Here is a 26,464-nt window from a genome sequence, read left to right as displayed (position 1 = left end):
CTTATGTGTTGGATAAATGTAGAATTTATTTATATTTAGACATGTCTTTCCATTAATGGATAAGGTTTTAATTTTTTTTCACCCTTAGTCTAGGTTGTGTTGTCGTTTTTGTTTTATTTTATTTGCTTTTTACCATAATTTGGTGGGGTGCGCACTCTTCAAATATCCTCATCCAGTTTCACATTATTCTTTTTTATTTTATTACTCTTTGTACATTTTTATTCTTTTCATTTAGTATTTTTTACAGAAGATATTTTATATATATTTTTTTCGGACCCAAGGTGAAATAACTATTTATTTTGTTTGGCATGGATAGTTTAATTTTTTTTCACTCTTTCTCTTCCCTCTTTTGATTCAATTGAAGTATTGGGTTCTATTGTTTTGGCATTATATGGTTTGCTCAAAATTTTTCACTTTCTTTATTCTCTATTTTTATTATTTTTGGTGTATATATATATATATATATATATATTATTTTACGCATTGGTTGAAAAAAATCACTTTCTCTATTGTGTGACATATTCTTCTAGTTTAATTATGTTTTGTTCTCTATTATGGATTGTGTTTGGTATATTTTTTCTATATGGATTGTTCTAATCCATATAGAAATCATTATGAAATTTAGACCAATTATGGATGATTACTCATTTAGTTGTTTAAATAGATTATTATATTTTGTTTCATTTATATCAAATATAGTATTTATTTTTCTTTTGGCATGGTTGTATTTATATAGTTTTGTATGCACACTTCTCTTTTGTGTGAATGACATGAATTTGGTACATTTGTTTGTTTATTTAACTATGAATGAGCTATCATTCTTTCTCTTCAAAATAATTCATTTATAAGCATATGTATTTCTTGACTATTATTTGTTGATTTTTGTTAGTTTTTTTGCAAAATATTATTTTTTGAAGTACTATATTTCTCTTAGTTTTATCATTTTTTGGTTCTAATTTTTAATTCGTCACTCCCTCTTCTATTTTAGTTTACTTTGTGTATTATTAGTTGGGATATTGTTTCGTTAGTTAAATTTGTGCAAGCACATCATATTTTTATAATATATTTCTTTGGTATATTGCTTTAGTTTTACTTTGTGCATAATATTTTTATTTGTTATATTGCTTTCTTAGTTATTTAATACAGTGCATTGTTGCACATCATATTTTTATAATATGTTTCTTTTATGGGACTTTATTTTAGTTCTACTATTATCAATATTGTTTGAATTATAGATTGTTCAAATAATTATCATTTTTCTCTTCTAGTGTCCATCATTAGTTTTTTTTATATTATTTTCTAATTATAATTTTTCTATTCTAGTTTCACTTTTATATTTTATTTGATTCAGATGTGGACTGTTCTAATTTGTAGATTTTTATATGTGTGATGTTCTAGTTTCACTTTATTGTTATTTTTTGTAGATTTTTTTTCATCTTTTAAAGTAGTATTGAATTAAATTTCTTTGGGACTAGAAGTATAATTTTTTAATACTTTTTTTGTCCGAATGGTAATTGTTTTACTCGTAATTTTTTCGTGACATTCTTTTAGTTGTTTGTTGTTTCTACAATGATTTTTTCAATTTCTCTCTTCTTCTGTTGTCTTATAACGTGACATTCTTTAATTAGTTCCATTTTTTGTATTCTTTATGTTATTATTTTTGTATTTTCTAAATTTCACTTTTTGTTTTTTCTATTTTATTTGCTTGTTTTTATAGTTCTAGCTTTATTCTTTTTTGTGTGACTATACAAGAGTGAACAGTCTTACCCTTTTCCATTTCTGTGAGTTCTACTTCAAGCTTCCAAGACTTCTACTTCGGGCTTCCAAGATTCCTAAAGTGCACTCTAAGGCTTGACCTTTGAAGACAAAAATACAACAAGACTTCTACTTCAAGCTTCCAAGACTCCCGAAGCTACACAGGAAGGCTTTTTGACCTTTGAAGACATACTCTTCCAAGACTTCTACTCCAAGCTTCCAAGACTTCTTCTACAAGAACGTTTGGTGCTTTCCTTCTTCAAGTCGCGCATCTACCAAACCGAGAGAGAATCTGATCAAGTAATGATCGAACCACATTGCATCAAATCAACTCCAACTACACCAACTTAAGTTCAACTCCACGAAACACGTTTCTCCGGAGATCTCGTATGACTTTGGCATGCCCAGTGAGACCTTTCTACCTCTCATCTCTCTCTCGTCATCCGAGTCAAGAAACCTACAGATGGCATCAAAGAAAGTTGCATCCAAAGCTACCACCGTCGCAAGCAACACTTACATAAGCTCTGTCATCACGGAGAAAATCTGGGGCCAACTGATGGAATTTCCTAAAGGCGGAATCGTCATCAGAGAAAATCCCTTGTTTGAAAACTATGCTTCTGTTACTGATCTATCAGAGAAGGAATCACATTTTGATGTAGTGTCTGTCATGATGACTGACGTAATGACTGAGTCGACCATGGCAGATCTGAGGTAAAGATAAATCTCTTAATGGAGGAGCGAGATCATGAAATCGATGCTTTAAGAAATCAGATACATGCTCGAGATACTGCTGAATCAAGTCAATTCCCAGCTACAAAAGCCCACAAAGGAAAGACTGTCTTGCAAGAAAGTCAGCCACCACAATCTACCTCTGTTGCCTCCCTGTCAGTTCAACAGCTCCAGGATATGATCACAAATTCCATAAGAGCTCAGTACGAAGGACCGTTGCAAACCTCCTTTATGTACTGAGCCATACATACACCAAGAGAATCGACAACCTGAGAATGCCAGCTGGGTATCAACCTCCAAAGTTCCAACAATTCGATGGAAAGGGCAACCCAAAGCAACACATTGCCCACTTCGTAGAAACGTGCGAAAATGCGGGAACAAGAGGAGATCTATTGGTCAAACAGTTCGTCAGAACCCTCAAAGGGAACGCTTTTGACTGGTACACAGACTTAGAGCCTGAGGTGATTGACAGCTGGGAGCAACTTGAAAGAGAATTCTTGAATCTCTTCTACAGCACCAGACGCACCGTCAGCATGATGGAGATGACAAACTCCAAACAACGGAAAGGGGAACCGGTCGTCGACTACATCAATCGATGGTGAGCTCTGTGTCTGGATTGCAAAGATTGATTCACCGAGTTGTCTGCTATGGAAATATGCACGCAGGGTATGCACTGGGAACTCCTCTATATCCTACAAGGGATTAAACCCCGTACCTTTGAAGAATTAGCGACCCACGCTCACGACATGGACCTAAGTATTGCCAACCTTAGGGACTTTCTGAACCACGAACCGGGGAAATACCCACTTCCTTCAATTCCGACGGCCGGCAACTTCGGTAGAATTTCTCCCAAGAAGCTTTCTCACTAATCATCCAGAGAAAGTATCAGAAGTTATTGCATGTCACACTGCCGGCATAGTGGAAGTCGACAACAATCATGTGACTGCCGAAGAAGTCAAAGATTCAGAAGAAATGAAGCAAAGAACAAGTCTTCGATCGTATTAAGCCTTCAACTGCTCGATCTTTAGTCTTTCAAAGATCGAGTATGGCCACGGTAGGAAAAGAAGACCAATGTCCAACGACTACTTCTGCTCGAACTTCAGCCTTCAAAAGGCTAAGTATATGCACATCAAAGAAAGATCAACCTCCAGCATCTGCTTTCGATCGTCTCAAGACTAGCGATCAACGTAAAGGAAGGATGAAAATCTTAAAGCCAACATCATTCCATGAAGAAAACAACGACGAAAAGATTCACAGTCGTGTCCTTTCACGCATGAAGAGGAAATATTTTGTTGACATAAGTACAAAAGGTTTCTTGATAGTGAAACCAAAACTCATCGTATTGACGAATCCTACAAATGAAGAGGATAATCAAAACCTCGAAATAAAAGCTTCTGAAGTTTAAATAAAAGCTCCTCATCGCAAGAGCCTAAACTGCATGATGCTTCTAACCCGCATGAGCTTAAAATATGAACGGACCCCAAAAAAGAAATTGTATGAACTACGTTACGACTTGATCCCTTTCTACAGGGTACGTAGGCAACTTAAAGAAATTTAAGTTCAGTCGCGCATAAAAAGGAAAAAACATTCTCTTCGAACTACATTATGACTTGATCCCTATCATTAAGAAATATATGTGCAGCTTGAATGAAACTTCAAGTTCAGTCCAGTTAAAAAAAAAAAAAACTACGTCATGATTCGATCCCTTTCTTTAAAGGTACGAAGAAAACTTAATAAATTTAAGTTTGGTCCATCAGAAGAGGTACCACAACCACCTAAGTATAATACTACAGGATTGATGTTGATCATCCCTGTCAAAGAATGACATTCAAATTGAAGATGTTCATCCCTATTGGGGGCAACACAATGGGTGTTCATCCCTCGTAAGAAGCCAACACAGTAAATAAAAGGTACACACGTGGAATGCGCTTCGCCTCCTCTTTAAAAGTAAACTTATACGTTTCTCCATCTTCAAGTTTTAGAGGCTCCATCGATGCTTCATCTTTATGCTCAAAGTCACAATGTCAAGCCAGCCAAAGCTTCATGCTTCATCAAACTCAAATGCGAAGAATTTTTCGATGTTTTGTCAAACTCAAGTGTGAAGGTCGATGCTTCTCCATATTTAAGTTCAGAGGCTTCATCAATACTTCTCCATCTTTAAGTACAAAGGCTTCGTTGATGCCTCTCCATTTTTAAGTTCAAGATTGGCATGCATGGCCTCACTAAATCTTCAAGTTAAAGGTCGATATGCATGACTCCACTCCATCTTCAAGTTCAAGATCAGTGTGCATGGCTCAGCTCCATCTTCAATGACTCGGTCAACAAAATCATGACGCAGTTCGCTTCATCTCCAAACTAATGACGCGGCTTCACTTCATCTTCAAAGTCGTGGTGTGGCTTCGTTTCATCTCCAAACTAATGAAAAGGCTTCACTTCATCTTCAAAGTCGTGGCGTGGCTTCATTTCATCTCTAAACTAATGATGCAGCTTCGCTTCATCTCCAAGTCGTGGCGTGGCTTCGTTTCATCTCCAAACTAATGACACGACTTCGCTCCATCTTCAAAGTCATGGTGCGGGTTTGTTTCCTCTCCAAAATCAGTACAACTTCACCTCATATGTGAGATCAATTTTGGTTTGTCTAGCTCTACCTCATATGGAGGACGACTCTAGTCCATTCAGACCTCATATGCGAGGACAACTCCGATTCGTCTGGCCCTTGTACGTGAGATCGACTCTAGCCAACTCCCGTTCAAAATCTTGATGGCACATTCTTCTCATCTTCAAGGTTTGATGGCATATCCGTCTCATCTTCAAATACTCAATGGAATATTTCCCTTATCTTCAAATTTTGATCAAGGATACATAACAAGGCAAACCTTTCGAGGATCCTCACTAGGGTGATCGAATGGGAGAGTTGTATGCAGGCAGGGCCCCTTTCCATGACGAACAGGATACACGAGCGGCACTACAAGGTAGACCTTGGGTGATCGAATGGGAGAGTTATAAGCCTTTGCGAGGCCCCTCCCATGACGATCAGGATACACGAGCGACACTACAAGTTAGACCTTTTCGAGATCCTCCCTAGGGTGATCGAATGGGAGAGTTGTAAGCCTTTGCAGGGTCCCTTCCATGACGATCAGGATGTACGAACGGTGCTACAAAGTAGACTTTTTTGGGATCCACCTAGGGTGATTGAATGGGAGTGTTATAAGCCTTTGAGGAGCCCCTCCCATGACGATCAAGATACACGAGCGCATCAAAGTCGGGTCGATGAGATTAAAAAAAAAAACAACTTGTTTTGTTGTACTCCTTTAGTTGCACCGTAACTCCTACAAAAAAATAATAGAGGGGCAAGTTAGTAAAAAAAAATTAATAAAAAAAAATAGAGCAAAAAAAAAAAAAATGAGCCCTAATTCCCTATCCTTCCTTCTTTCTCCCTTCTCCTCACTTAGTCCTATTGCAATCCAAGTCTGATTGACAAAGGATGGAAAGGACGTGAGAACGAAGGAGATCACAGTACAAGATGAAGAAGATCATGCATCCTGCAAGTATACCTAAGTTTGATGGGATTTTTTTTCTACTAATTAGTTGAAATCTGATAAAATCAGGGGTTACTCGAACTGAATACTGTTTATTTTGTTGTGGAACTCCGATTCTTGCTGAAATTAGTTAAGAGTCAACAAAAAAAGATCATGCTTGATTGGAGGTTGCCTGAATTAGGGGTCACGGTGGAGTTTTGGATCCCCAGATTCAACGGCGAGGAGTTTTGAGCTTAAGACTTGAGAGAATCTGGCATAAACAAATAGTATGGAGAAGGAAATCTCGCTAAGGCTGGTATCGCTAACCACAAAGCAGATGGCTGCCTGAGATAAAAAAAAAAGAAAAAAATTAATAATAATAATAAAAAAAATGGAGAATCTCGCACGATCTTGCACTCTCCAGTGTCGCTCTCTCCCACAATCTCGCTCTCTCGAATGTCGCTTTCTCCTAAAATCTTGTTCTCTCCTAAAATCTCGCTCTCTTCACTCTGGCTCGAAATGCTCTCGCTGGTCTCGCTCTCTCCCATGATCTCGCTCTCTCCAATGTCGCTCTCTCCCACAATCTCGCTCTCTCCTAAAATCTTGCTCTCTCCTACTTTCTCACTCAAACTCTCGCTCTCTCCAACGAGCCAGCCAAATCGGGTGAGATAAATGTCAAATCCGTCCAAAATTAAAATTTGTCCATATCCCAAATTTTATGAATATTCGAATGGTTAACTTTGATATTGAGTTATGAATAAAATGTCGAGTCAAAATTTGGCTATATTTCAAATTTTATCTCAAATTTAAATCAGCCTTAGTTTCTATACTCATTTCCAAGTAAAATTGAACATATCCAAAATTTTTATCTTAAACCAAAATTGATCAAGATTCAATTTCACCCCAAATTCTATTCCGAATTCGAATTAAATTAAATTTTCAATTAAAGTGGAACATTATAAAAGTTTAATTTAAAGTTTACTTGGCTTGTGTGTCAAAAGATAAAGATTTCAAATCAAAATTTTGAGCTAAATTCTCATATTTTGATCATGATGGCATCAAATTAACAGAGTAAAAAAAAATCATACCTTGATCTCAAATTACATTCTTTTCGAAATTCATCCACCCATACATGCATAAATATCGAAAAGGGGGCATTTGTTGAATGAGAAATTTTGGACCAATCACAAGTCACCACGTCGTTTGCAAAATTAACGAAGATTTCTAAATCATTGATGTTGGGTCCAATTTTTGACACATCCCAAATTAAACTGAAGATAAGTTTCAATGACGTCACGCGGATGAATCAAATGAGATTAAATTGGTCCAATTTGATAATACTATTTGGGCTTAAATTCCAAATTATAAAAAAGGTTGAATTGGACCCAAATTCCAGATCAGACCCAAAACAAATTAATTGGGCCCAAGGGTCAAACCCATGGACCAACCAAGCCCACGAAGCCCACTTGAGATCTTTATAAATAGAGAAGCTCTCTTCATTTGTAGGGGCAACATTTTTCTACACTCAGAAGACCTAGAGAGAATTCACTAACAAGCGAGAACTCCCAAGACTCTTGAAGCTGCACTCCTATAAGGCAGAAGACCTTTGAAGACACAAATACTCTTCCAAGACTTCTACTTCAAGCTTCCAAGACTCCTGAAGCTGCACTTCTATAAGGCAGAAGACAAGAAGACACAAATACTCTTCCAAGACTTCTACTCCAAGCTTTCAAGACTTCTTCTATAAGAACGTTTGGTACTTTCCTTCTTCAAGTCAAGCGCATCCACCCAACCGAGAGAGAATCAGAGGATCAAGTACTGATTGAACCACGTCGCATCAAATCAACTCCAACATCACCAACTTAAGTTCAACTCCACGAAACACGTTTCTTAGGAAACCTCGTGTGAACTTTGGCACGCCCAGTGGGACCTTTCTACCTCTCATCTCTCTCTCGTCATCCGAGTCAATAAATCTACAGATGGCACCAAAGAAAGTTACATCCAAAGCTACCGTCGCAAGCAACACTTACTTGCTCTATCATCATGGAGGAAATCTATGGCCAGCTGATGAAATTTTGAAACTATGCTTCTGTTACTGATCTATCAGAGAAAGATTCACATTTTGATGACTCTGTCATGATGACTGACGTAACGACTAAGTCGACCATGGCAGAGTTGAAGGTAAAGATAAATCTCCTAATGAAGGCTGTAGAGGAGCGAGATCATGAAATCGCTACGTTAAGAGATCAGATATAGGCTCGAGATACTGTTGAATCAAGTCAATCCCATGCTACAAAAGCCAATGACAAAGGAAAGACTGTCTTGCAGGAAAGTCAGCCACCACAATTTTGCCTCCCTGTCAGTTCAACAACTCAAGGATATGATTAAGAACTCCATAAGAGCTCAGTACGAAGGATCATTGCAAACCTCCTTTATGTACTCCAAGCCATACACCAAGAGAATCGACAACCTGAGAATACCAGCTGGGTATCAACCTCCAAAGTTCTAACAATTCGACAGAAAGGGAAACCCAAAGCAACACATCGCCCACTTCGTAAAACATGCAAAAATGCGGGAACAAGAGGAGATCTACTGGTCAAACAGTTTGTCAGAACCCTCAAAGGGAATGCTTTTGACTGGTACACAGACTTAGAGCCTGAGATGATTGACAGCTGGGAGCAACTTGAAAGAGAATTCTTGAATCGCTTCTACAGCACCAGACGCACCGTCAGCATGATGGAGCTGACAAACTCCAAACAACGGAAAGGGGAACCAGTCGTCGACTACATCAATCGATGGAGAGCTCTGAGTCTGGATTGCAAAGATCGATTCACCGAGTTGTCTACTGTGGAAATGTGCACACATGGTATGCACTGGGAACTTCTCTACCCCGTACCTTTGAAGAATTAGCGACCCGCGCTCACGATATGAAGCTAAGTATCGCCAACCTACGAAGGACTTTTTGAACCACAAACTGAGGAAAGACCCACTTCCCTCATTTCCGACAGCCGGCAATTTCGGTAGAATTTCTCCCAAGAAGCTTTCTCAATAATCATCCAGAGAAAGTATTAGAAGTTATTGCATGTCACACTGTCTACATAGTGGAAGTCGACAACAATCATGTGACTACCGAAGAAGTCAAAGACTCAGAAGTAATGAAGCCAAGAACTTCTGTCTTCAATCGTATTAAGCCTTCATGTGCTCGATCTTCGGTCTTTCAAAGATCGAGTATGGGCACGATAGGAGAAGAAGACCAATGTCCAATGACTACTTCTACTCAAACTTCAACCTTTAAAAGGCTAAGTATATCCACATGAAAGAAGGATGTCTAGCATCTGCTTTTGATCATCTCAAGACAACAAGCGATAAACATAAATGAAGGATGAAAATCTTGAAGCCAATGTCATTCCATGAAGAAAACAACGACGAAAAGATTCACAGTCGTTTCCCTTCACGCATGAAGAGGAAATTTTTTTTGTTGACATAAGTATAGAAGGTTTCTTGATAGTGATGCCAAAACTCATTGTATTGACGAATCCTACAAATGAAGAGGATAATCAAAACCATGATGAAATAAGAGCTTCTGAAGTTTAAATGAAAAAGCTCCTCATCGCAAGAACCTAAACAGCATGATGCTCCCAGCCAGCATGATCTTAAAATGTGAAGGACCCAAAAAAAAAATTGTATGAACTATGTTACTACTTGATCCTTTTCATTATACAGAGTAGGCAACTTAAAGAAATTTAAGTTCAATCGTACATAAAAAGGAAAAAAAATCTCTTTGAACTACATTATGACTTGATCCCTATAAGAAGGGTATGTGCGAAAGAAACTTTAAGTTCAGTCCAGTTAAAAAAAAAAAAAAACTTGAACTACGTCATGATTCGATCCCTTTCTTTAAAGGTACGAAGGAAACTTAAAGAAATTTAAGTTTAGTCCATCAAAGAGGTACCACAACCACCTAATACTACAAGATTAATGCTGATCATCCCCGTCAAAGAATGACACTTCAGATTGAAGATGTTCATCCCTATTGAGGGCAACACAATGGGTTGAAGATGTTCATCCCACGTAAGGAGACAACACAGTAAATAAAAGGCACACACGTGGAATGTGCTTCGCTCTTCTTTAAAAGTAAACTTATATGGTCCTCCATCTTCAAGTTTAGTGGCTCCATCGATGCTTCATCTTCATGCTCAAAGTCACAAAGTCAAGCCTATTGCCAAAGCTTCATGCTTCATCAAACTCAAATGCAAAGAATTTGTCGATGCTTTGTCAAACTCAAGTTCGTCGATGCTTCTCCATATTAAAGTTCAAAGGCTTCATCAATACTTCTCCATCTTTAAGTTCAAAGGATTCGTTGATGCCTCTCCATCTTTATGTTCAAGATTGGCATGCATGGCCCCACTTCCATTTTCAAGTTAAAGGTCGGTGTGCATGATTCCGCTCCATCTTCAAGTTCAAGGTCGGTGTGCATGGCTCGGCTTCATCTTCAATGACTCGGTCTACAAAATCATGATGCAGCTTCGCTTTATCTCCAAACTAATGACGCGGCTTCACTTCATCTTCAAAGTCGTGGCGTGGCTTCGTTTCATCTCCAAACTAATGACGCGGCTTCACTTCATCTTCAAAGTCGTGGCGTGGCTTCATTTCATCTCCAAACAAATAACGCGGCTTCGCTTCATCTCCAAGTCGTGGCGTGGCTTCGTTTCATCGCCAAACTGATGACGCGACTTCAAGATCTTCAAAGTTGTGGTGCGGTTTGGTTTCCTCTCCAAAATATTAGTACAACTTCACCTCTTCTCCAAAATTTGTGTAGCTTCACTTCCTCTCCAAAAATGTGGGTGTGGTTCTACCTCATATGCAAGATCAAGTATGGTTTGTCTAGCTCTACCTCATATGCGAGGATGACTTTAGTCCATCCGGCTCCACCTCATATGCGAGGACAACTCCGATCCGTCTAGCTCCGCCTTGTACGCGAGATCGACTCTAGCCAACCTAACTCCATTCAAAATCTTGATGGCACATTCTTCTCATCTTCAAAGTTTGATGGCATATCCGCCTCATCTTCAAATACTCAATGGCATATTTTCCTTATCTTCAAATTTTGATCAAGGAGTAACATAACAAGGCAAACCTTTCGAGGATCCTCCCTAGGGTAATCGAATGGGAGAGTTGTATGCCTTTGCGGGGCCCCTTCCCATGATGATCAGGATACACGAGCGGTGCTACAAGGTAGGCCTTTCCGAGATCCTCCCTAGGGTGATCGAATGGGAGAGTTGTAAGTCTTTGCGGAGCCCCTCCCATGATGATCAGGATGTACGAACGGTGCTACAGATCTTTCCGGATCCACCTAGGGTGATCGAATGGGAGAGTTGTAAGTCTTTGCAGGGCCTCTCCCGTGACGATCAGAATGTACGAACGGTGCTACAAAGTAGACCTTTTCAGGATCCACCTAGGGTGATCGAATGGGAGAGTTGTAAGCCTTTGCGGGGCCCCTTCCATGACGATCAGTATACATAAGCGCACCAAAGACGGGTCGATGAGATTAAAAAAAAAAAAAACTTATTTTGTTGTACTCCTTTAGTTGCACCGTAACTCCTACAAAAAAATAGTAGGGGGGCAAGTTAGTAAAATAATAATAATAATAATAATAATAAAAAGAGAGCAAAAAAAAAAAAAAAGAAAAAAAAAGGAAGCCCTAATTCACCATCCTTCCTTCTTTCTCCCTTCTTCTCACTTACAGCTTTCTATTGCAATCCAAGTCTGATTGACAAATGATGGAAAGGATGTAAGAATGAAGGAAATCACACTACAAGATGAAGAAGAGCATGCGTCCTGCCAGTATTTATATAGCTAAGTTCGATGGGATTTTTTTTCTACTAATCAGTTGAAATCTGATAAAATCACGGGTTACTCGAACTGAATACTGTTTATTTTATTGTGGAACTCCGATTCTTGCTGAAATTAGTTCAGAGTCAATAAAAAAAATCATGCTCGATTGGAGGTTGCCTGAATTAGGGGTCACGGTGGAGTTTTGGATCCCCAGATTCAACGGCGAGGACTTTTGAGCTTAAGACTTGAGAGAATCTAGCATAAGCAAACAGTATGGAGAAGGCAATCTCACTAAGACTGGTATCGCTAGCCACAAAGCAGACGGCTGCCTAAGATAAAAAAAGAAAAGAAAAAAATTAATAATAATAAAAAAAAGGGGGAATCTCGCACGATCTCGCTCTCTCCAATGTCGCTCTCTCCCACAATCTCGCTCTCTCCTAAAATCTCACTCTCTTCATTCTCGCTCGAAATGCTCTCACTGATCTCGCTCTCTACCACAATTTCGCTCTCTCCAGTGTCGCTCTCTCCCAATTTCTCACTAAAAATCTCGCTCTCTCCACTCTCGCTCTCTCCCACTTTCTCACTCAAAATCTCGCTCTCTCCCACGATCACGCTCTCTTCAACAACCCAGCCATATCGGGTGAGATAAATTTCAAATCCGTCCCAAATTAAAATTTGGCCATATCCCAAATTTTATCAATATTCGAATGGTTAACCTTGATATTGAGTTATGAATAAAATGCCGAGTCAAAATTTGGCTATATTCCAAATTTTATCTCAAATTTAATTCAACCTTAGTTTCTATACTCATTTCCAAGTAAAATTGAGCATATCCCAAATTTTTATCTCAAACCAAAATTGATCAAGATTCAATTTTACCCCAAATTCTATTTCGAATTCGAATTAAATTAAATTTGCAATTAAAGTGGAACACAAATTCTACTTTAGTTCAAATTAAAATTTACTTGGCGAAAGTGTGTCAAACGAACAAGATTTCAAATCAAAATTTTGAGCTAAATTCTCATATTTTGATCATGATGATGCATCAAATTAAAAGACTAAAAAAAATCATACCTTGATCTCAAATTACATTTTTTTCGAGATTCATCTACCCATACGTGCATAAATCTCAAAAAGGGGCATTTGTTGAATGAGAAATTTTGGACCAATCATAAGTCACCACGGCGTTTGCTAAATTAACGAAGAATTTCTAAATCATTGACTTTGGGTTCAATTAGAAGTTGACACATGTCCCAAATTAAATTGAAGACAAGTTTCGATGACGTCACACGGATGAATCAGATGAGATTAAATTGGTCCAATTTGATATTACTAGTTGGGCTTAAAGTCCAAACTACAAAAAAAAAAAAAAAAAAGTTGAATTGGACCCAAATTCCAGATCAGGCTCAAAACAAACTAATTGGGCTCAAGGGTTAGGCCCATGGACCAACCAAGCCTACGAAGCTCACTTGAGAACTCTATAAATAGAGAAGTTCTCTTCATTTGTAGGGGCAACATGTTCCTACACTCAGAAGACCTAGAGAGAATTCACTAACAAGCGAGGACTCCCAAGACTCCTGAAGTTACACTCCTATAAGGCAGAAGACCTTTGAAGACATAAATACTCTTCCAAGCTTTCAAGACTCCTGAAGCTGCACTCCTATAAGGCAGAAGACCTTTGAAAACACCAATACTCTTCCAAGACTTCTATTCCAAGCTTCCAAAACTTCTTCTACAAGAACATTTGGTGCTTTCCTTCTTCAAGTCAAGCGTACCCACCCAACCGAGAGAGAATCAGAGGATCAAGTACTAGAGATTGAACCACATCGTATCAAATCAACTCCATATCAACACCAACTTAAGTTCAACTCCACGAAACACGTTTCTCCGGAAACCTCGTGTGAACAGTAGTATTTATTTGTCTTTTGGGACATAGTTGCCATTTGAATTTATTATTATTTTTTTTACTTTTTTGTGTCACGGTCTCTCGCTTTAGTTTTCTATTCATTTTAATATTATTATTTAGTTTTTTTATTAATTTTTTATATTGTTATTTATTTGATTCAAATGTGGATTGTTAATTATATTTCGTTACATTCTCTCATTCATTTTTTTTAATATGTGACTTTTTAGATTATTCTAATTTATTATAGTTTCACTTTTATATTTTATTTGATTACTTTTATATTTTATTTGATTCAGATGTGGATTGTTAATTATATGAGTGATGTTCTAGTTTCATTTTATTGTTATTCTTGGTAGATTTTTTTTTCTTCTTTTAAAATAGAATATAATTAAATTTCTTTGGGACTAAGTTTAATTTATTTAATACTTTTTTGGATGGTTTAATTGTTTTCACGGTTTCTATTTTTCGTGACATTCTTTTGGTTGGATTTTTCAATTTCTCTCTTCTTCTGTTGTCTCATAATGTGACATCTAATTAGTTCCATTTTTTGTATTCTTTATTTTATTATATTTTTGGTATTTTCTAAATTTCACTTTTTGTTTACTCTATTTTATTTGCTTGTTTCTGTTTTTCTAGCTTTATTTTGTATGGTTCTACTATTATTTCAGTATTATTATTTTTCTAATGTTATTGCACCATAGATTGTTCCAATTTCCTCCTCTTCTATGGTCTCTTTTTGTATGACATTCTTTTAGTTTTACACTGATATTTTGGATTGTATTTGCATTATACTAGAGTTCAAAAAGTCTTACCCTTTTCCTTTAGAGTGTAATATTATCACTCTCTTCTCCTTATTAGTTTCACTTTTTTAAATTTATTACATTTGTTAGTTTTGTGCTTAATGTTACACATTATTGTAACTCTGTTGACAATGTAATGTTTTATTATTTTTGGCATTTCTTCTTTTACTTATTTAATTATATCGTATTTCTTTGGAGGTAGCATTTGTTTGTCTGTTGACCTTGCCATTTGCATTATGGATGATTCAACTATTATCTTTCGTTTTAGTTCTCCCATTCCTTGTAATGTTATTATTTATTTTTAATACTTCTTTATTTTACCTATTTGGTCATTTTTAGAACTAGATTCATTTTTCTTTTGGCATAGTTGCATTTTGCATTATGGATGGTTTTTTTTCTAATCTTTTTATGTGCCATCTTTAGCTTCAGTTTTTTTATTAATTTTTTGTATTGTTATTTATTTTTGGTATGTCCTTATTTTATTCATTTGGTCATTTTTAGAAATAGATTCTTATGTGTTGGACAAATGTAGAATTTATATCTTTTGACATACCTTTCCATTAATGGGATAAGGTTTTAATTTTTTTTCACCCTTAGTCTATGTTGTGTTGTCTTTTTTGTATGGGCACATTCTTTTAGTTTTATTTTATTTGCTTTCTACCATAATTTGGTGCATAGACTCTTCAAAATATCCTCATCTAGTTTCACATTATTTTTTTTTCTATTTTATTATTCTTTGTTCATTTTTTTTTCATTTAGTATTTTTTAGAGAAGATTTTTTATATTATATATATTTTTTTTGGACTTGGGGAAGTCTATTTATTTTGTTTGGTAGATAGTTTAATTTTTTTCACTCTTTCTCTTCCCTCTTTTGATTCAATTGTTTGTAGGGTTCTATTGTTCGTACATTATAGTTTGCTCAAAATTTTTCACTTTCTTTATTCTCTATTTTTTTATTTTTGGTATATATATATATATATATTATTTTATATATATATATACGCATTGGTTGCATTTGCACAATTAATTATTAAAAAAAATCACTCTCTTTGTTGTGTGACATTTTTAATTCTTATAGTTTAATTGTGTTTTGTTCTCTACTATGGATTGTGAGTATACTTTTTCTATATGGATGGTTCTAATCCATTTTTCCCCTTTCCCTTCTATTTTCTCTTTCATTTCACACTCTTTAGTTTCACTTTAGATTTCACTTTAGATTTTAGAGAAATTTTTATGAAATCTAGACAAATTATGGATGGTATTTTTCTAGCTTATTGTTTCACTTTAGTTTAACTTATGTATTTAAGTACTTCTTACACATTTAGTTGTTTAAATAGATTATTATATTTTTTATCATTTAATATCAAATATAGTATTTATTTTTCTTTTGGCATGGTTGTATTTATATAGTTAGAAAGGTTGGCACACTTTCTCTTTTGTGTGACAATTTTTTTAGTTTTATCTTATTTGGTACATTTGTTTGTTTATTGAACTATGATCAATGAGCTATCATTCTCTCTCTTCTATTGATTCATATAAGTTTTATATTTGTATATTATTTTCTCTTCTTAGTGACTATTATTTGTTTTATTGATTTGTTAGTTTTGTGCATAATGTTAAATATTATTTTTTTTAGAAGCACTATATATATTTCTCATTTTATATTTTTTGGTTCTAATATTTAATTCGTCACTCTCTTTTCTATTTTAGTTTACTTTGTATTATTTCTCTTAGTTTTATCTTTTTTAGTTCTAATAATTAATTGTTTATTGAACTATGATCAATGGAGCTATCATTCTTTCTCTTCTATTGATTCATTTATAAGTTTTACATTTGTATATTATTTTCTCTAGTTAAATTTGTGCATAATGTTGCACATCATATTTTTATGATATATTTCTTTGGTATATTGCTTTAGTTTTAATTTGTGCATAGTGCAACACATCATATCTTAGTTATATTATTATTTGATATATTGCTTTGTTAGTTTTAATTTGTACATTGTTGCACTTCATATTTTTATAATATGTTTCTTTTATGGGACTTTATTGTTCTACTATTATCTGGTATATTGTTTGAACTATAGATTGTTCAAATAATTATCATTTTTCTCTTCTAATGTCCATCATTAGTTGCTTTTTATATTGTTTTCTAATTATAATTTTTCTCTTCTAGTTTCACTTTTATATTTTATTTGATTCAGATGTGGACTGTTCTAATTTGTGGATTGTTAATTATATGAGTGATGTTCTAGTTTCACTTTATTGCTATTCTTGGTAGATTTTTTTTCTCTTTTAAAGTAGAATATTGAATTAAATTTCTTTGGGACTAGAAGTATAATTTTTTAATACTTTTTTGCACGGATGGTTTAATTGTTTTCCCGTTTCTATTTTTCGTGACATTCTTTTGGTTGTTAGTTACATTGTTTCTACTATGGATCAATTTCTCTCTTCTTCTGTTAGTGTCTGACATTCTTTAATTAGTTCCTTTTTTTTTTGTTTTCTATATTTTATTTGCTTGTTTTTATAGTTCTAGATTTATTTTGTCTCGTTTTCTACTATTATTTCAACATTATTGTTTTTCTAATGTTATTGCACTAGATTGTTCCAATTTCCCCTCCCTCTTCTACGGTCTTTTCTTACGTGACATTCTTTTAGTTTTACCGATATTTTGGATTGTATTTTCACTATACAAGGGTTCAAAAAGACTTACTATTTTTTCTTTCTGTGAATTTTTTTTCAACTATTGATTGTCCAAATTTTTATCACTCTCTCTTCTCCTTATTAGTTGACTTTTTTAAATTTATTAATTGATTTGTTAATTTTGTGCTTCATTTTACACATTATTATAACTCTCTTGATATATTATGTATTACTTTCTTGTGTGTTTTATTATTTTTGGTACCTTCTTCTTTTAGTTATTTGATTATATTTTATATCTTTGGGATGTAGCATTTATTTGTTTGTTGGGGCATAGTTGCCATTTGAATTTATTATTTTTTTTACTTTTTTTGTGTCATGGTCTCTCGCTTTAGTTTTCTATTCATTTTAATATTTGTATTTATTTTTTATTACTTCCTTATTTTACCCATCTGGTCATTTTTAGGAGATTTTTTTTGGCATAGTTGCATTTTGCACTATGGATGATTTTTTTTCCTAACTTTTTTATGTGCCATCTGAGCTTCAGTTTTTGTATTAATTTTTTGTGTTGTTATTTATTTTTGGTACTGTTTTTATTTTATTTATTTGGTCATTTTTAGAAATAGATTCTTATGTGTTGGACAAATATAAAATTTATTTTTTTTCACCCTTAGTCTATGTTGTATTGTCTTTTTGTATGGGCACATTCTTTTAGTTTTATTTTATTTGCTTTCTACCATAATTTGGTGCATAGACTCTTCAAATATCTTCATATAGTTTCACATTATTTTTTTATTTTATTATTCTTTGCACATTTTTATTTTATACATTTGGAATTTTTGTAGGTAAGAAATATTATATATTTCTTTTGGACCCAAGGTAGAATTTATCTATTTATTTTGTTTGGCATGATGGATAGTTTATTTTTTTATTTTTTTTTCAATCTTTCTCTTCCCTCTTTTGATTCAATTGAAGTATTTGGTTCTAGTTTGGTAATCTGGTTTGTTCACAATTTTTCACTTTCTTTATTCTCTATTTTATTATTTTTGGTGTATATATATATATATATTATTTTATTATTTTTGGTGTATATATATATATATTATTTTACACAATGGTTGTATTTGCACAATTAATTATTCAAACAAAAACACCCTCTCTGTTGTGTGACATTTTTATTCTTCTAGTTTAATTGTGCTTGGTTCTCTATTATGGATTTTGTTTGATATATTTTTTCTATATGGATTGTTATAATCCAAATTTTCCCCTTTCCCTTCTATTTTCTCTTTTATGTCACATTCTTTAGTTTCACTTTAGATTTAAGAGAAAATTTTATGAAATCTCTTTATAAATTATGGATGGTATTTTTGTAGTTTGTTTCACTTTAGTTTCACTTATGTATTTAAGTACTTTTTCTCTTTTATGTAACAATTTTTTTAGTTATATCTTATTTGGTACATTTGTCTGTTTTTTGAACTATGAATTGGCTATCGTTCTTTCTCTTCTATTGTGATATTCATTTATAACTTTTACTTTTGTATATTATTTTCTTCTTAGTTCTACTATATTATTTATTATATTGATTTGTTAGTTTTGTGCATAATGTTACATATAATTTTTTTAGGAGTACTATATATAATCTCTTAGTTAAATCCTTTTTTGGGTCTAATATTTAATTCCTCACTCTCTCTTCTATTTTTGTTTTACTTTGTGTGTAATAGTTGGTATATTGCTTTGTTAGTGTTAATTTGTGCAAGCACATAATATTTTTATAATATATTTCTTTGGTATATTGCTTTAGTTAAATGTTGCACATCATATCTTAGTTCTATTATTATTTGATATTGCTTTTTAGTTTTAATTTGTGCATTGTTACACATCATATTTTTATAATATGTTTCTTTTATGGGACATTATTTTAGTTCTACTATTACTTGTTTGTTTGAATAGATTGATCAAATAATTATAATTTTTCCCTTTTAGTGATCATTCTGCTTTTTATATTAGTTTCTTATTACCTTCTTGACAAAATATCATGAATTATTCTTATGAAATTATATGTATATTTTTTGTCTTCTATTCTTTTCTTCTGTCCATTTTATGACATTTTTATAGTTTCATTTTTTTGTGTATTATTTTCTTTGGTTCATTATTCTTATATTGATTTGTTAGGCTTGCTTCAGCCTTTGTGTTCCTTTTTTTTTTAATTATTATTTTTCCTTTTTCTTTATTTGGTCTTTTTTTGAAACATTAAATCTTGGACCAAATGAAGTTTTTGTATTAACAGTGGATGCTTTTATGTGGACATTTTTTTATACTCTGTTTTATTATTTTTGTATTTTTTTATTTAACTCATTTGGTCCTATTTTATTTCTTTGGGATCAAATGTGGAATTTATGGTTTAATATTTTTTCATCCTCTCTATTAAGTGACTATGGATTGTTCAAATGTTTCTCACTCTTTTCTCTCTTTTGTTGTTTGATTATGTGACATTCTTTGACTCCACTTTTGTTATATTATCTTATTTGGTCATATATTATTATTTAGTATATTGATGTGTTAGTTTTATATATATTTCTTGATGATTACTTCTACTAGATTTTGTTATATTTTATTTCTTTGGTATTTTTTGTTCTTTTGGTGTGGTTGAACTGTTCAAGTTTTTAACGTCTCTTTGATGTGTGATATTATTTTAGTTTTCTTGTTTGGTTGGATATACCTTTTATATATGTTTTTTTAATAGCTTTATCTTGTTGAAGTTAGCCTAGTTCAAATGACATATGATAGTAGAGCCTAGTTCAAATGACATACGGTAGTAGATCTTTGGTTTGAATCCCCCACCTCTATTGTACTAAATAAAAAAAAAAGTAGTTTTATCTTTCTTTCTTTTTTTTTAATCTTGTTTTGTTGTACTACTAAGTCGAGTCTATCGATGATAGACATATCTGATCACTTTGACAAAAATGACATTTACAGATGACTCACAACCCATATACGAGAGTAAAAGTGGGCTCGCTTCTATGAGAACATTTCAAATGGCTTATATTCTCTAAAACTCTCATGAATTCTTTTTTTTTTTTGGGTATTTTATTTGGGGTTTTTTCTCAAATTTAAATGCTCTTTTTTTCTACTTCTTTGATCTCTTCACTTTTCCTTCTTCAAATCTTTTCAATCTCTCTCCTTTTTACTTCTATAAATATTCAAAACTTTTTTCTTCCTTTTTCTTTAATTATTTTTTTTTTAAAAAAAACTCTTTTTCAAAAACATTTTCTCTTAACTTTTTTTCACTTAAAATTTTGTTTAAACACCCCCCCCCCCCCAAAAAAAAAAAAAAAAACTCCTCAAAATATTTTATTTTTTTCAGCTCACCTTTTTATTAAAAAAATAATAATAAATAACTCTCTTTTTCCCCAACATTTACTCAAAACTCTTCACTTCAAAATTTGTTTAGATAACTCTCTTTCTCAAACTTTTTTCTTTTAAATTTTATTTTTGCAAAATTTATTACACATAAACATTTTTCAAGGGAAAAAAAAACTTTTTTAGTTCCTAGGTTTTAGATCTAGTTTTTATTTAGTCCAACGGTTTCAAAATGTTAATCCTTAAGTTATGAGATTTGTTTTAATTTAGTATTTAAGGTTTCAAAATGCTACAATTTCACCCTTGACATTTGAGTTCTTTTCTAATTTGATCCCTATGTTTCAAGATTTAAACTTTTAAACCGATTTTTCACTAAATACTCACCTTTTATCTTTATGTTAATAAATTTTATTAAAAGGATTATAATTAATTAAGTTTCACTATTTTATTTATTGTTTTTAAAATTCTACTTTATGTTTTTAATTAATGAATAGAAATTTGAGATTAAAAATGTAAAATCTTGAAATCCTAGACCAAATTGAAAAGACATTTTGAAATTTAGGGATTAAATTGAAACAAAACTCAAAATTTAAAGACTAAACGTATAACATTTTAAAACCTAAGGTAATAGAAACTATAGTAAAAACTTGGGGACTAAAAAGGTATTATTCCCCTTTTTGAACTTATTTTCTAAACATCTTCTGAGCAAAACATTGATGATCCTTTTACAAAGACCCTCACGACTAAAGTGTTTGAAGGTCACCTACAGAGTCTAGGTCTACGAAGTTTGTAAACTAGGACAAGTGGGAGAACTTTTGGGAATATGCCCTAGTTTATTGTATTCATATGTTTATTGTACTCATATTGTTTCTCACTTAAATTCAATATTGTGATACTCCACTAGGAGTTTTAGTCCAAGTGGGAGTTTGTTGGATTTTATGTCCTAAAACTTGTAGTTTGTAAATTAATAAACATATTCTATTTTATTTTTTGATAAAGTTGTTATTGAAATTGTAATCTTGAATGCAATAAACTAAGGTCATGAGGCTATTTAATGTAGTTTGAACTTTATGTAGTGACATAAATGTGGATAGAGTTCAAATATATAGCCAAAATGGTCTATAGTATATGAATAAGGTTGAGCGCCTTATTCTGGGGACACTATAGATGCACCCCACTTTGTAGTTAGAACAAACGATGTGATCCTGAATCGTTCATGTGGAGACATGAAAGTTGAGGCGTTCTATATAAAGAGTTTACATAAGACTAAACCAGGAAATAGTCACTTTTTACGTTCTAAATGTCGTTTAATGTATAAAACTAACTATTTTGTTAATTGATGACCTAGGTAACTTAATCTTAATCCTGAGCTAACTATGAAATCCTGTTCACTCAGAATTATCCTTAGATCTGCATAGGTTAGGGCAGCTCATTATCGCTGGCCCAATAAGCCTCCCATTTCCGGGGTAAGATCAAGTGGATAGCTGGGAACATAGGGTGCAAGACGGAATTCACTCCTACCCATTATAGGGATAATAGATAGATTGTTCCCTTTAATACTATATCCAGATCTTGGACAAGGGGCCCCACCCTCTCCTTGGCTCGAGAGGGTTTCGGTTTATAGGTTGGATCTTAAACCAATTGTTCATTAGAGGATCAATGGAACTTAAAAAAGAAGATGTAGTCTTGGGGGTAAAACGGTTTTATGACCCAGCTGAGATTAAGAACAACCTATGAAGGATTAGCTTACTAATCATGGTTATATCAAATGGACACAAATATATCTATAGTGAGAGGAGTGCAACTACGAGACTATAGTGGAATGACCCGTTAGTTAATGAATGTTGATTAGCTCCGTCTAAAAGAGTTTTAGCCAGCTAATCTCGGATCGTTGGAGCCCATGATCTATAGGTCCATTAGGTTCCCCTACTAGCTCATATGGAATAAACTTAGAACAGTATGATAGAATAATTCGAATTGTTCGAATTAGGTGAAGAGAGAGAAACCGACAAGTATATGTGATATAGTAGTCGGTTTTATAGTTTAGAGATATAGCTTTAATATTTAAATATGATTTAAATATCAAGAATGTGGATACGTTCATATTCGGAAGCTCGAAAATAATGGAAATGGTCAAAGATGTAAAAAGTCAAAAAGTTGACTTTTGACTTTGAAAAGTCAAACTTTGACCAACATTATATTCAAATATGATTTTAATTTCAAGAAAATGAATGCGGATTCATGCTCGGGAGGTCAAAATTAGTCAACACGAAAAAATCATAAAAAGTCAAAATGTTGACTTTTTGGTCAAAGTTTGACTTTGACAAAATGACTATTTTGCCCTTTGACTAAAGTTAGTGGGAAAATCCAAACTTTTGTTGGATAATTTCACTAACAAAATAGTGGGTTAGGTGTTGGCTTATAGTGGAGACATTAAGCCCACTTAGATAGTGGATTCTAGGTGTTGGGTTTTTACGAATTGATTTCATGCAATTTTTGCATGGCCTTTTTCTATAAATATGGGATTCGAATTTGGATTAAAAATTTTACCCATTTGCCAAAAATTTTTTCAAATTTGGGCTGAAAAAAAAAACACTATTTTAAGGAAAATTCATAACCCAAAACCCAACCCAAAAAAGCATTTCTTTTCCATCTCTTTTTCTCTCCGGTTTCTTCATCAACCGGGTCCCACAATTTGGTTTTGAGTCTAGAGAATAGTAGATCAAATCTAGTGGTGGTTTGAAAGATTTTAGGTCGAGATTCAGCAAGGAAAAGTGATTTTCGGGAGCTTCAAAAGTAATCTTTAATTTACTGTTTTTTCCTTCAATTGCATGCTTTTTTTCTTTAAATTAAAAGCAATTAGAGTGTAATTAGATCCTTATTCCACTGCGTATGTCTCGTGTTCCATCAAAAACAAGGTTACTATTGGCCGAGCCTTCGAGACAACGTCATGCAATTTACCAAGACTTGCCTTGTCTACCAACAAGATAAGGTCGAAGGGCGAAATTAACGGGTCTTTTGGAGCCCCTACTGTGCCCTCTAGACCATGGGAAAGTGTGTCTCTCGACTTCATCACCCATTTGCCCAAGGTTAAAGAGTTTGAATCGATCCTTGTTATCATTGACCGGTTCTCAAAATATGCCACATTTATCCTAACGTCGAAGATGTGTACAGCTGTGAAGACTACCCAACTGTTCTTCAAGCACATTGTGAAATTATGGGGCGTCCCCGTGAGCAATGTTAGTGATCGGGACGGGAGATTCACTGGGACCTTCTGGACAGAATTGTTAAAGATATTGGGATCAGCACTGAACATTTCCTCTAGCTACCATTCCCAAACAGACGGCCAGACGGAACGCTTTACAACATGCTCGAGGAATATCTGTGTCACTTTATCGATGCTAGACAGAAGAACTGGGTCCAGTTGTTAGATATTGCTCAGTTCAGCTTTAACAGCCAACAAAGTTCCGCAACTAGAAAGACGCCCTTCGAGGTAGTGTACGGCAGACAACCACTCATGCCACATCTGGTGGACCATCCCTATGCGGGCAAAAGCCCTCAGGCACACAATTTCACCAAGGAGTGGAGCCAAACCTCTGAAATAGCTCGCACCTGTCTAGAAAGAGCGTAAAAAATGACGAAGTGAGCTGATAAGAAGCGGAGGCCCCTCGAGTTTCAAGCTAAAGTACTAATCAAGCTGCGACCAGAACAGTTCCGTTTCTGAGGCCAGAGAGACCAATGTCTAGTACGAAAATAAGAAGGGCCAGTGGAAGTGATTGAGAAGGTCGGGAAAATCTTGTATAGGGTTCAGCTACCCTCATGGATGAAGATCCACCCTGTCATCCATGTGAGTATCCTGAAGCCCTATCACCCCGATCCCGATGATGAGCAACGGAATATATTGATGCGCCCACCTGTCACGATGAAGAATTCAGCTGAAAGGGAAGTTACACAAATTATGGATAGATGTACTCACCGTATCGGAAGACCGAGACGAGAACTGAAGAGTTCTTAGTGAAGTGGAAGGACCTCCTTGACGAAGAAATCAGTTAGGAGCGCGTGGAAGACTTGAAGAATGCAGTTCCAGCAATCGCCGAGTTCGAGCAGGGTCAGTTGACAGGGACGTCAACCAATTAAGTGGGGGAGTGTCACGGTCATCTTGTCCAGGGCCTGTTGGCCATGGCTACATGCCCGATCCAACCCCTTTTTATTATGCTTTCATGTCAGGTATTGTATTAGTTTAGTTAGCTTGCTTTCTTCATATTTTTGTTGTAAGTGACCGCTCGCCCTTTTGCATATGCAAGAGTATCAGTTGGCTTTTTGTTCAGAATGCACTATATGGAGATAAGACTAATCATCACTTCCCCATATCTGGAGTAGTACTCTATAAAGCTGTTGTTGTTGCTCATTCAAACCCCTCTTTCATATAAACATTTTCTCAAAGCATTTTAGATTCAATTTTGTTTTTTTGCAAAAATTCATTTTCATAAAACTTCTCAAAATACTTTTTCAAAAAATTTTTTGTACCTTTTTTTTTGTTTGCAAAATCTTTCTCCTTAAAAAAAACTCTCATCATATTCTCACACTGTTTTCTTCCTTTTTTTCAAGAGCGTTATCTTTCAAAAACTCTACTCAAAATATTTTCTCGAAGCTTTTATTTATTTATTTATTGGGTTTTAAACTATTTCTGAAATATTTGCTGCAAACTATTTTTTTTCACAATATATTCTCAATTCGTTTTTTCAATTTAATTTTTCTTTTGAAAAAAATCTCTCTTTCAAAACTATTTCCACTTTTAAGTTTTCTTTCAAAACCCCTATCTCATCATTATTTTTTCTTTATTATTATTATTATTATTATTATTTTTGCAAAAATTCATTGCATAAAACATTCAATCTCTTTCAAAAATATTTTCCTAAATCCTTTTGCAAAAACTCTTTCCAAAACATTTTTTGTTTTCAAATATTTTCCCGAACCTTTTTCTTTTTCAAAAACTCTCTTCTTCGAAAAACTCTCTTTTTAAACATTTTCGCAAACTTTTCTTTTCAATTTTTGTTTCAGCAAAACTCCATTCCAAAAAAAAATTCTTAATCTTTTCCACTTCAAATCTGGTTTTGTTTTTCAAAATATTTTCTCAAACTTTGTTGTTCCTTTTTTTTTTTTTTATCGAAAACTCTCTTTCAAAAACATTTTCCAATTTTTTTACTTTAAATTTTGTTTCAAAACCTCATTCAAAAATAATTTCTCAATTTTTTTTTTCTCTTTAATTTTTTTTTTAAAAAAAATTCATAAAAGAAGTAGTCAAACATTTCAAACTTTTTTCTCTTAAAAATTTATATGTTATTTCAATTTGTTAGATAACTTTAGTGCTCTTAAGGTAAATTCTCTATTACATTATTTATTTCAAATATTATTGAGCAGTAATTCTTCTACTTCTATATTGTTGTCTCTTTAAGAATGTAATTGCCCTTTATCTCTCTTATATTCAGTAAATTTGAGGTGGTGTAAGAAAAATTAATTGATCGAGAATCAAATTTTCTATTTCATCTTATCCCTACCTTATTGTTTTTTTATTTTTTTAGCTATAATGTGTACCTTCTGTTTTTCTAATTTTATTTTCATATGAAGATTATTATTATGTATGTGGTTGAAATTTAGGGTGGTTAATGAAGGTTAGATTTGGTCATCTTTATATTTATGCTTGTTGTCTTGTAGTAAACATTTGCACCTTGCTTTTCAGGAAAATTTTCCTTTTACCTCTTTTGAAAAATTATGTATTGCTTTTTTTCTTTTTTTCTTTTTCCTCCTTTTTTCTTTTTTCTTTTTTCTTTTTTTATGTGAGTGATCTTCTAGTTTTACTTTTTATTTTATTTTATTTTTGTTACACTTATCTAGCTCTTTTCTTTTTTAGTAGATTATTAT

General features: G+C 33.6%; 1 long non-coding RNA gene across 3 annotated transcripts in view; it reads left to right on the top strand.

Moving 5' to 3' along the window:
- Positions 1-26,464, top strand: part of LOC150032035 (uncharacterized) — a 170,057-nt gene that overhangs the window by 66,809 nt on the left and 76,784 nt on the right. The window lies entirely within an intron of this gene.

Source organism: Benincasa hispida, chromosome 12 (assembly GCF_027475165.1).
Source record: "Benincasa hispida cultivar pf3 chromosome 12, pf3_genome.v1.1, whole genome shotgun sequence".
NCBI lineage: Eukaryota > Viridiplantae > Streptophyta > Magnoliopsida > Cucurbitales > Cucurbitaceae > Benincasa > Benincasa hispida.
This window is presented reverse-complemented; position numbering and strand designations above follow the sequence as displayed.